Raw genomic sequence first — 12703 nt, 5'->3', positions numbered from 1 at the left:
GGGAGTATAGGGGTGGGTGGGTGCTTGATGCTTCAGACTCATGTCATTGAAGGACATAACATAGTCTGGATTCACAGAGATTCACAACACAGAGCCATTGTCACTTACTAACAGCTCAGGACACCCAGAGCTAACAAGAAATTGCAGTCTCAGCCGGGCTTTAATCACAGCACACACACAGATCTCTGTGAATTCAAAGATGGCCTGATTTACAGAGTGAGTTTTAGGACAGCCCAAGATACACAAAGAAACCCTTTCTTGAAAAACAAAGCAAAACAGCAAAAGAAAGAAAGACAAGGAAAAAGAAAAAAATGGCAGTCTCTTTCCACTCTCTCCTCCATTGGCTCTTAAAGAGCTCTCAAGCTGAACTGGAGACCATGGTGTCACTCAAAACTGGGAAGCCAGAAACCTTAGGGGGGTCACAGGAGTCGGACTGACTGCAGCACTTGATGCCTCAACCCTGCTAATGGCTGTGATATAAGGCATGGTAAAATACGGGCTTTGGCAGAGCACTACTCCCCTTTCTCTATTATTATTGCTACACAACGAAAAGGACCGGGGGGGGGGGTGATGATGTGCAGTCAGTGCTGGTATTGAAATCTCACTGACTCCTTCCGCACTCCTTGTCAATTCCCGACTTTGTCAAATCAACTATCGTGAATCTTTGATGTGGGTTGGCCCTTTAGGAACTCAGAGAAACAAGACAGACAGACCTGTTTCATCCCAGAAACCTCCCAGTTCCTGAGCCCTAGCCCTGGAAGTCTCAAAGCCATCACATCCAGAAATCTCTCTAGTCCCTGCTAGTGGTGAACTCACTTCGTCTTCCCCAGGACCACTAATTATTTCTCCATGATTTCCTGTGAGATCTGAGGCCAGCTTTCTTCTTCCTCCCTCTGGCCTCTCCACGAACGATCTCCATTCTCTAGACAACATGTCTAGAACCGAGTCTTATAGGCACCGAGAGAGTGTGTCTTGAGGGCAGTTGGCGTTTCTAGGACACGAGTGACATCACAAAATTCCGAGAGCTCTCTGGGATACCGTGGAATTTCCAGAGAAGGGACTGCTGATGTCGTGAGGCACGGCCTTTACCTCCTTGCTGATATTTCTCCCCGAACTGACCGACCGACCGACCAACCGGAACCTGAGGTTTCCTTTCCAGGAGTCTCTCCTCCGACACAGAGGGAGCCATTCAGGATTTCCTCCTTCCAAAACCAGAAATTTCTCTCTGCTTCATTAATATCTTCTCACTACTTCCTGAACCCATGGGGAGTTAGTTAGTTGAACACTCACTTTTTTCATGAATGACCCTTCCTCCCTCTCCTGAACATCTCATATTACTGATTCATACTCAGTAAAACAGTAATATGAGAAATTAGGCCAGGAGGACATGGAAGATGAGGGTTGAGTCTTCTGAAGTGAACAAGCACTTAGGGAAGGCTAAACTTAAGGGAATTTGACTCTGAGTGGCAAGACATGAATAGCTGCTGCCAAGGCACAGATACAGGCACCAACTGGGCCCTCGGCATCCTCCTGCATCATCAGAGCTGTGTGGGAAACTCAGCCCAAAGGAGGGGCCGTGTTCAAAGGGAGAGGGCATTTTCGAGGACAGCACTGTTTTCTTTTTCTTCTTTCTTTCTTTCTTTCTTTCTTTCTTTCTTTCTTTTTTTTTTTTCGAGACAGGGTTGTTCTGTAGTTTTTTTTTTTTTGGAGCCTGTCCTGGAACTAGCTCTTGTAGACCAGGCTGGTCTTGAACTCACATGCTTTCTTTTTTTTTCTATTGGATATTTTTGACTTCTTTATCAAAGATCAGGTGTTCGAAGATGTGTGGATCGATATCCGGGTCTTCTATTCGGTTCCATTGGTCCTCCTGTCTGTTCTTATGCCAGGACCAGGCTGTTTTCAGAACTGTAGCTTACAGAGTGTTCTTGCAGGTGGGGCACAGAAGAGGTTAATTACGGTACCTTAGTTCTTCTGCTTTTCTAGCAGACCGGAGCCCAGCTGACAGGAATCCAGTAGAGATGGTGTCAAGGTTCACACTGACACTAACAGCTGTAACTTGAGCAGGATTTGTGATCCACATGAAATTTGCAATGAATTGCAGCAAATCTGTGACACTCTAACTTGCTCAGGCTCAGTATCTGAACATACAGATGTTTGCAATGATCACTGGCTTCAGGATTTTTTTTTTGTTGTTGTTGTTGTTGTTTTGTTTTTCCACGAGACAGGGTTTCCCTGTAGCTGAAGTTTAACGGCCTGGTGTTTTTGTGACTTACTGCTTCAAAGAACTTCTCCATTTCTTTATCCCTAAGGGAAAAGAAATATAATCACTAAATACATTTAAGTGTCTTTCAACCATTTTAGATCCCTCTGTTGAGAGTTCTCTGTTTAGGTCTGTACTCCATTTTTTAAAATTGGATTATTTGTTCTTTGGATGACCAATTTCTCGACTTCTTTGTGTATTTTGGAGATTAGTGAAGATCTTTTCCCATTCTGTAAGGCCGTCGTTTTGTCTTGTTGGCCATGTTCTTTGCTTTACAGAAGCTTTTCAGTTTCAGGAGGTCTCACTTATTAATTGTTTCACTCAGTGTCTGTTTTTTTTTCTTTTTTTTTCTTTTTTCTTTCTTTTTTTTTCTTTTTTTTCTTTTTTTCTTTTTTTCTTTTTTTTCTTCTTCTTCTTTTCTTTTTTTTTCTTTTTTTTCTCTCTTTAGTTTTTTTCTTTGTTCTTTTTTTTTGTTTTGTTTTTCTTTTTTTTTTCTTTTTTCTTTTTTTTCTTTTTCTCTCAGTGTCTGTGCTACTGGGGTTCTATTTAGCAAGCGTTCTCCTGTGCCAATGTGTTCAAGTGCATTTGATATTTTTATTTTTATATTCTTTTATTGTGGATGAAGTCAATTATTTGAACTCTCAAATATTTTTATTGTTATTATCTCTCTATTTGTTTGCTTATTTGTGGTTGTTCACCAACTTGACTATCTAGAGGAAGTAAAAGTCGTAACAAGGTTTCCGTAGGTGAACCTGCGGAAGGATCATTAACGTGAGAGAGCAGCGGCGGCGGCTCTGCCCGCCCGCTCGCCTGCCTCGCCCGAGTTCTCGCCGGGAGGCGCGCTCCCCGGGTCGCACGTGTGTTGTGCGCACGGAAGTGTGCGTGCGCACGGGCGCTCGTGGCGGTCGTGAGAGAGAGGTCGAGAGAGGGGGAAGGGGGACGGGCGCCGGCTCGCCCGCCCTCCTCGCCCCGTCCGAGGACCCGTGTCTGGCTCTGCCACTGGCGGCTCACGGCGGACGGCGGCTCTCTTCCCGCTCTCGCTCTCCTCCGTCCACTCCCGCTGCTTGCCTCACCGCACCGCAGCGGCCCGCGGGTGTGTCCCCTCTTTCCCGGGCGCGCGCCTTTCCCTCTCCATCCCTCTTCGCGGGGGAGGATGGGCGAGGGTCTGGCGGCGCCCCGGGCCCCCTCTCGCCGCCGACCTCCGCTCGCGCGCCGTGGCGCCGCGGCGCGCCTGTCGGGGAGGCGGCGGAGGTTGGGCGCACTTTTTTTCCCCCCTCTCCACCTCCTTCTCCAAAGGACCGGGGTAGACCAGTAGTCCCTCCCACCGGGCGGGAGGCCATTTTTTTCCCCCGGGGATGCGGCGGGTCGACCAGATGTCCCGCTGGACTCTTTTTTTTTTTTTTTAATGTATAATATATATTATATCTTCCTAGACCTGACGGGTTGACCAGTTGTCTCTGTGCACTTCCTTTTTTTTGACGGACTGGAAGCGGGTCGACCAGTTGTCCGATTAAATATTTGGCCTTAAAATGCTAAGTACCGGGGTCGACCAGTTGGCCTTGTGAACTTGGGTCGACCAGTTGTCTTTTTCCATGTCTTGATTGACTGATGTCATTCTTCAATGTGTTGGTGGTTAGTTTATCTCTTTTGTTCTCTATGCCAACACGCCCCACTCACCAAACACTTTTTTTTAAATTTATTTATTTACTTATTTTTATTTTACTTTTTTATTATTTATTTATTTATACATACATACATACATACATCCTGTCTATCTGTCCAGATGGGGCAGGGGTAGAAGGGGCTAGCTATGAGAGGAAGGTGCTCGGTGGGCATCCAGTTGTAAATAAGGCTGGGAATAAATAGCTGAATATTAATTCATTTGAGTAATATTAAAACTGTTCAAGTAGAAAACAATTGCTTTCTTTTTCTGTTTGCCCAGAGATCTGACTGACTGCAACTTGGAAAGAAGACGGCCCTGCTGGACAGAGACCTCCCTCCTGCTTTGGGTGGGTCGACCAGTTTACATGTTTATTTCCACGTTTTGTCTTTTATGGATTGAATGGATGTGTCTCTCTCTCTCTTTTTTTTTTTTTTTGGTTTTTCGAGACAGGGTTTCTCTGTGGCTTTGGAGCCTGTCCTGGAACTAGCACTGTAGACCAGGCTGGTCTCGAACTCACAGAGATCCGCCTACCTCTGCCTCCCGAGTACTGGGATTAAAGGCGTGCGCCACCATCGCCCGGCTCTCATTTTTTTTTCACGATTGCTTGCTTGCTTGCTTGCTTACTTACTTACTTACTTACTATCTGTTCAGCCCATCTCATTTACTTACTTCTTTAAAAAAAATGACCCACCTAGTTATTTACTTACTTACTTACTTACTTACTTGTTCATTCATTCCTTCACTTCCTTATCTTCTTTCATATATCTGTTTATTTATCTGCTGATTTAGCGTGACTCATTTACTTATTGAATGTTTCAATTATTATTTAGTTTTATTCATTTATTCATTCTTTATGTCTATTTTTATGTATGTATTTACTTACTTTCTTAATTTTTTTTTTACTTTTTAAAATTTACTTAATTTTTTTCTTTCTTTGGGAATGTAGATTCTTTCTTCCTTTCTTCCTTTCTTTCCTTCTTTCTGTCTCCTGACTGTCACTGGCTAAGAAAATGGTGGCCTCCATGTCACTGGTCAGCATAGCAGCTCCTAAAATGGAATTTGATGAAGGGATACATAGATAGATAGATAGATAGATAGATAGATAGATAGATAGATAGATAGATGGGATGCGCACACGCTCACACACACACACACACACACACACATATGCACGCACGTGCATGACATGTACAGATGGGGGGCGATTCCAATGTTTTCAGAGGAAGGTGCTCGCTGGTAATAATAAATGTGCTGGTAAATAAGGCTGGAAATAGCTGAATATTAAATCATTAAAACTCTTCAAATAAATAAAAAGCAATTCCATTTCTCTCTCTCTCTCTTTCTCACCATATACCAGCACATCTGAACTGACTGCAACATACAAAAGAAGAAGAAACACGGAAAGAAGACATCCCTGCTGGACAGGATCTGAGATGAGAATAAATTCATCGAATGGCTGCCAACAGCATTTCATTGAGAAGAGATTCCACATTTTATGCTGTACAGTTACTTAGTTAGATAGATAGATAAAGAGAGGCCTGTGAACTGGGGTGGGCTGTGGCTTCTCAGGTCACCTCAGGTCAGGGAGGGGCTGAGGAGTGTCCCATTGGCCTTGACAATAGGCAGGAGTCAGAGGTTAATGTCAGGGCAGGGCCTGAGAGTTCCTCAAAGGGAATGAATGGAGACCCTTGCTTACCTAAGAAATGCCTGACCTTGGAAAAGGACTTGTGGAAAGCGGGCCCTTGAAACTGTGGTTTCACGTCTTACTAGAAAGCTCCCTCTTGGAAGGGAAAGTCATCGTGATATCTTACTCTTTTCCCAAGGATACCCTACCTACCCTTCTGATCATTCTTACTGAATTAAGTCTTCCACTGCAAATAAATAAATAAATAAATAATAAATGAAGTGGGTGAGTGAGTGAGTGAGTGAGTAAGTAAGTAAGTAAGTAAGTAAACAAGCAAATACGTGGATGGACAAATAAATACAAAGTTTGCTGTTGTTGACTGACTTTTGATTTCATAATGAATCTGTCTCTCTCTCTCTCTCTCTCTCACACACACACACACACACACACACTAAATATACAATAAAAGGAAGCATAACACCTTTACTCAGGGGGCAGAGTGAACTCTGAAAGTTTTCCAGGCGGGGGGGGGGGAGAGACAGAATATAAGAACAAAATGAGAAACAAGGAAAAATAGTGTTGGCTGGCTGGCCGGCTTTCAGTTCCCTGACAGAAATGAGCACATTGTGGAGGAAACACAAAGTTGTTACACTATGTGGGTGTGATGAGGAGAGATTGTGAGTGAGTGTCCTGTCAGAACAAAGTTAGTCCCATAGTTGATGAAATTCATTATCCCAAAACTTCAGCAGAATATATCCCAAGTTTGCAAATGTGTGATCAGCTTGTGACAGGTTGGGCTGGAGATGCTGAGAACTGGGGAGCCCTCAATGCAAGAGCAGACACTCATTCCCATGAAGAGGGAGAGAGGGAGGGAGGGAGGGAGGGATCATTCATTCCTATACTCAAGTTTAAAGAAAGATGAGTGGCTATCTATGGAGAGACCACTCACAGATATGAAAAATCATTTCCTAAAAATCAAATTTCTCAGTCAGTATGCAACTGCTATGGTGCTTCTCCTAGATAGAGCAAAACACACAAACAAACTGATTCCTTGATCTAGAGCCACAGTGCACATGCTGTGGAAAAGGGGACATGGCCAACTTGAATCACAATATTCATCAGAGCATGGAAAGAGCGTAAAAAGGACACAGAGGAGAGATAATTGTGGTCCTTCCTTCCTTCCTCCCTCCCTCCCTCCCTCCCTCCCTCCTTCCCTCAGGAAGTGACTGACAGATGAGACTTTGTCCAAGCAGGTTCTGTCTGAAATACCAGACTTGAGTTTCCCCCTCTGTGGGTATTAGCTAATCAGTCCTCCCTTCTTTCTGTAGGAAGGTGGTGCATGTCTCTCAGAACTTACCTGGTTTCCTCTGCACCAGGTGAACCAGGGAAAAGCTTTCTAAGCCTTATTCAGACCCATAGAGGCTGCGCTGTGTGTGACTTCAGAGACCTCAGGGAGTATAGGGGTGGGTGGGTGCTTGATGCTTCAGACTCATGTCATTGAAGGACATAACATAGTCTGGATTCACAGAGATTCACAACACAGAGCCATTGTCACTTACTAACAGCTCAGGACACCCAGAGCTAACAAGAAATTGCAGTCTCAGCCGGGCTTTAATCACAGCACACACACAGATCTCTGTGAATTCAAAGATGGCCTGATTTACAGAGTGAGTTTTAGGACAGCCCAAGATACACAAAGAAACCCTTTCTTGAAAAACAAAGCAAAACAGCAAAAGAAAGAAAGACAAGGAAAAAGAAAAAAATGGCAGTCTCTTTCCACTCTCTCCTCCATTGGCTCTTAAAGAGCTCTCAAGCTGAACTGGAGACCATGGTGTCACTCAAAACTGGGAAGCCAGAAACCTTAGGGGGGTCACAGGAGTCGGACTGACTGCAGCACTTGATGCCTCAACCCTGCTAATGGCTGTGATATAAGGCATGGTAAAATACGGGCTTTGGCAGAGCACTACTCCCCTTTCTCTATTATTATTGCTACACAACGAAAAGGACCGGGGGGGGGGGTGATGATGTGCAGTCAGTGCTGGTATTGAAATCTCACTGACTCCTTCCGCACTCCTTGTCAATTCCCGACTTTGTCAAATCAACTATCGTGAATCTTTGATGTGGGTTGGCCCTTTAGGAACTCAGAGAATCAAGACAGACAGACCTGTTTCATCCCAGAAACCTTCCAGTTCCTGAGCCCTAGCCCTGGAAGTCTCAAAGCCATCACATCCAGAAATCTCTCTAGTCCCTGCTAGTGGTGAACTCACTTCGTCTTCCCCAGGACCACTAATTATTTCTCCATGTTTTCCTGTGAGATCTGAGGCCAGCTTTCTTCTTCCTCCCTCTGGCCTCTCCACGAACGATCTCCATTCTCTAGACAACATGTCTAGAACCGAGTCTTATAGGCACCGAGAGAGTGTGTCTTGAGGGCAGTTGGCGTTTCTAGGACACGAGTGACATCACAAAATTCCGAGAGCTCTCTGGGATACCGTGGAATTTCCAGAGAAGGGACTGCTGATGTCGTGAGGCACGGCCTTTACCTCCTTGCTGATATTTCTCCCCGAACTGACCGACCGACCGACCGACCGACCAACCGGAACCTGAGGTTTCCTTTCCAGGAGTCTCTCCTCCGACACAGAGGGAGCCATTCAGGATTTCCTCCTTCCAAAACCAGAAATTTCTCTCTGCTTCATTAATATCTTCTCACTACTTCCTGAACCCATGGGGAGTTAGTTAGTTGAACACTCACTTTTTTCATGAATGACCCTTCCTCCCTCTCCTGAACATCTCATATTACTGATTCATACTCAGTAAAACAGTAATATGAGAAATTAGGCCAGGAGGACATGGAAGATGAGGGTTGAGTCTTCTGAAGTGAACAAGCACTTAGGGAAGGCTAAACTTAAGGGAATTTGACTCTGAGTGGCAAGACATGAATAGCTGCTGCCAAGGCACAGATACAGGCACCAACTGGGCCCTCGGCATCCTCCTGCATCATCAGAGCTGTGTGGGAAACTCAGCCCAAAGGAGGGGCCGTGTTCAAAGGGAGAGGGCATTTTCGAGGACAGCACTGTTTTCTTTTTCTTCTTTCTTTCTTTCTTTCTTTCTTTCTTTCTTTCTTTCTTTCTTTCTTTCTTTTTTTTTTTCGAGACAGGGTTGTTCTGTAGTTTTTTTTTTTTTTGGAGCCTGTCCTGGAACTAGCTCTTGTAGACCAGGCTGGTCTTGAACTCACATGCTTTCTTTTTTTTTCTATTGGATATTTTTGACTTCTTTATCAAAGATCAGGTGTTCGAAGATGTGTGGATCGATATCCGGGTCTTCTATTCGGTTCCATTGGTCCTCCTGTCTGTTCTTATGCCAGGACCAGGCTGTTTTCAGAACTGTAGCTTACAGAGTGTTCTTGCAGGTGGGGCACAGAAGAGGTTAATTACGGTACCTTAGTTCTTCTGCTTTTCTAGCAGACCGGAGCCCAGCTGACAGGAATCCAGTAGAGATGGTGTCAAGGTTCACACTGACACTAACAGCTGTAACTTGAGCAGGATTTGTGATCCACATGAAATTTGCAATGAATTGCAGCAAATCTGTGACACTCTAACTTGCTCAGGCTCAGTATCTGAACATACAGATGTTTGCAATGATCACTGGCTTCAGGATTTTTTTTTTGTTGTTGTTGTTGTTTTGTTTTTCCACGAGACAGGGTTTCCCTGTAGCTGAAGTTTAACGGCCTGGTGTTTTTGTGACTTACTGCTTCAAAGAACTTCTCCATTTCTTTATCCCTAAGGGAAAAGAAATATAATCACTAAATACATTTAAGTGTCTTTCAACCATTTTAGATCCCTCTGTTGAGAGTTCTCTGTTTAGGTCTGTACTCCATTTTTTAAAATTGGATTATTTGTTCTTTGGATGACCAATTTCTCGACTTCTTTGTGTATTTTGGAGATTAGTGAAGATCTTTTCCCATTCTGTAAGGCCGTCGTTTTGTCTTGTTGGCCATGTTCTTTGCTTTACAGAAGCTTTTCAGTTTCAGGAGGTCTCACTTATTAATTGTTTCACTCAGTGTCTGTTTTTTTTTCTTTTTTTTTCTTTTTTCTTTCTTTTTTTTTTTCTTTTTTTTCTTTTTTTCTTTTTTTCTTTTTTTTCTTCTTCTTCTTTTCTTTTTTTTTCTTTTTTTTCTCTCTTTAGTTTTTTTCTTTGTTCTTTTTTTTGTTTTGTTTTTCTTTTTTTTTTCTTTTTTTTTTTTTTTTCTTTTTCTCTCAGTGTCTGTGCTACTGGGGTTCTATTTAGCAAGCGTTCTCCTGTGCCAATGTGTTCAAGTGCATTTGATATTTTTATTTTTATATTCTTTTATTGTGGATGAAGTCAATTATTTGAACTCTCAAATATTTTTATTGTTATTATCTCTCTATTTGTTTGCTTATTTGTGGTTGTTCACCAACTTGACTATCTAGAGGAAGTAAAAGTCGTAACAAGGTTTCCGTAGGTGAACCTGCGGAAGGATCATTAACGTGAGAGAGCAGCGGCGGCGGCTCTGCCCGCCCGCTCGCCTGCCTCGCCCGAGTTCTCGCCGGGAGGCGCGCTCCCCGGGTCGCACGTGTGTTGTGCGCACGGAAGTGTGCGTGCGCACGGGCGCTCGTGGCGGTCGTGAGAGAGAGGTCGAGAGAGGGGGAAGGGGGACGGGCGCCGGCTCGCCCGCCCTCCTCGCCCCGTCCGAGGACCCGTGTCTGGCTCTGCCACTGGCGGCTCACGGCGGACGGCGGCTCTCTTCCCGCTCTCGCTCTCCTCCGTCCACTCCCGCTGCTTGCCTCACCGCACCGCAGCGGCCCGCGGGTGTGTCCCCTCTTTCCCGGGCGCGCGCCTTTCCCTCTCCATCCCTCTTCGCGGGGGAGGATGGGCAAGGGTCTGGCGGCGCCCCGGGCCCCCTCTCGCCGCCGACCTCCGCTCGCGCGCCGTGGCGCCGCGGCGCGCCTGTCGGGGAGGCGGCGGAGGTTGGGCGCACTTATTTTTCCCCCCTCTCCACCTCCTTCTCCAAAGGACCGGGGTAGACCAGTAGTTCCTCCCACCGGGCGGGAGGCCATTTTTTTCCCCCGGGGATGCGGCGGGTCGACCAGATGTCCCGCTGGACTCTTTTTTTTTTTTTTTTTAATGTATAATATATATTATATCTTCCTAGACCTGACGGGTCGACCAGTTGTCTCTGTGCACTTCCTTTTTTTTGACGGACTGGAAGCGGGTCGACCAGTTGTCCGATTAAATATTTGGCCTTAAAATGCTAAGTACCGGGGTCGACCAGTTGGCCTTGTGAACTTGGGTCGACCAGTTGTCTTTTTCCATGTCTTGATTGACTGATGTCATTCTTCAATGTGTTGGTGGTTAGTTTATCTCTTTTGTTCTCTATGCCAACACGCCCCACTCACCAAACACTTTTTTTTAAATTTATTTATTTACTTATTTTTATTTTACTTTTTTATTATTTATTTATTTATACATACATACATACATCCTGTCTATCTGTCCAGATGGGGCAGGGGTAGAAGGGGCTAGCTATGAGAGGAAGGTGCTCGGTGGGCATCCAGTTGTAAATAAGGCTGGGAATAAATAGCTGAATATTAATTCATTTGAGTAATATTAAAACTGTTCAAGTAGAAAACAATTGCTTTCTTTTTCTGTTTGCCCAGAGATCTGACTGACTGCAACTTGGAAAGAAGACGGCCCTGCTGGACAGAGACCTCCCTCCTGCTTTGGGTGGGTCGACCAGTTTACATGTTTATTTCCACGTTTTGTCTTTTATGGATTGAATGGATGTGTCTCTCTCTCTCTCTCTTTTTTTTTTTTTTTTGGTTTTTCGAGACAGGGTTTCTCTGTGGCTTTGGAGCCTGTCCTGGAACTAGCACTGTAGACCAGGCTGGTCTCGAACTCACAGAGATCCGCCTACCTCTGCCTCCCGAGTACTGGGATTAAAGGCGTGCGCCACCATCGCCCGGCTCTCATTTTTTTTTTCACGATTGCTTGCTTGCTTGCTTGCTTACTTACTTACTTACTTACTATCTGTTCAGCCCATGTCATTTACTTACTTCTTTAAAAAAAATGACCCACCTAGTTATTTACTTACTTACTTACTTACTTACTTGTTCATTCATTCCTTCACTTCCTTATCTTCTTTCATATATCTGTTTATTTATCTGCTGATTTAGCGTGACTCATTTACTTATTGAATGTTTCAATTATTATTTAGTTTTATTCATTTATTCATTCTTTATGTCTATTTTTATGTATGTATTTACTTACTTTCTTAATTTTTTTTTTACTTTTTAAAATTTACTTAATTTTTTTCTTTCTTTGGGAATGTAGATTCTTTCTTCCTTTCTTCCTTTCTTTCCTTCTTTCTGTCTCCTGACTGTCACTGGCTAAGAAAATGGTGGCCTCCATGTCACTGGTCAGCATAGCAGCTCCTAAAATGGAATTTGATGAAGGGATACATAGATAGATAGATAGATAGATAGATAGATAGATAGATAGATAGATAGATAGATAGATAGATGGGATGCGCACACGCTCACACACACACACACACACACACACACACATATGCACGCACGTGCATGACATGTACAGATGGGGGGCGATTCCAATGTTTTCAGAGGAAGGTGCTCGCTGGTAATAATAAATGTGCTGGTAAATAAGGCTGGAAATAGCTGAATATTAAATCATTAAAACTCTTCAAATAAATAAAAAGCAATTCCATTTCTCTCTCTCTCTCTTTCTCACCATATACCAGCACATCTGAACTGACTGCAACATACAAAAGAAGAAGAAACACGGAAAGAAGACATCCCTGCTGGACAGGATCTGAGATGAGAATAAATTCATCGAATGGCTGCCAACAGCATTTCATTGAGAAGAGATTCCACATTTTATGCTGTACAGTTACTTAGTTAGATAGATAGATAAAGAGAGGCCTGTGAACTGGGGTGGGCTGTGGCTTCTCAGGTCACCTCAGGTCAGGGAGGGGCTGAGGAGTGTCCCATTGGCCTTGACAATAGGCAGGAGTCAGAGGTTAATGTCAGGGCAGGGCCTGAGAGTTCCTCAAAGGGAATGAATGGAGACCCTTGCTTACCTAAGAAATGCCTGACCTTGGAAAAGGACTTGTGGAAAGCGG

The sequence above is a fragment of the Microtus pennsylvanicus genome, chromosome 12 (genome assembly GCF_037038515.1).
Source record: "Microtus pennsylvanicus isolate mMicPen1 chromosome 12, mMicPen1.hap1, whole genome shotgun sequence".
Classification (NCBI taxonomy): Eukaryota; Metazoa; Chordata; class Mammalia; order Rodentia; family Cricetidae; genus Microtus; species Microtus pennsylvanicus.
Note: the sequence above shows the minus strand (reverse complement) of the source record.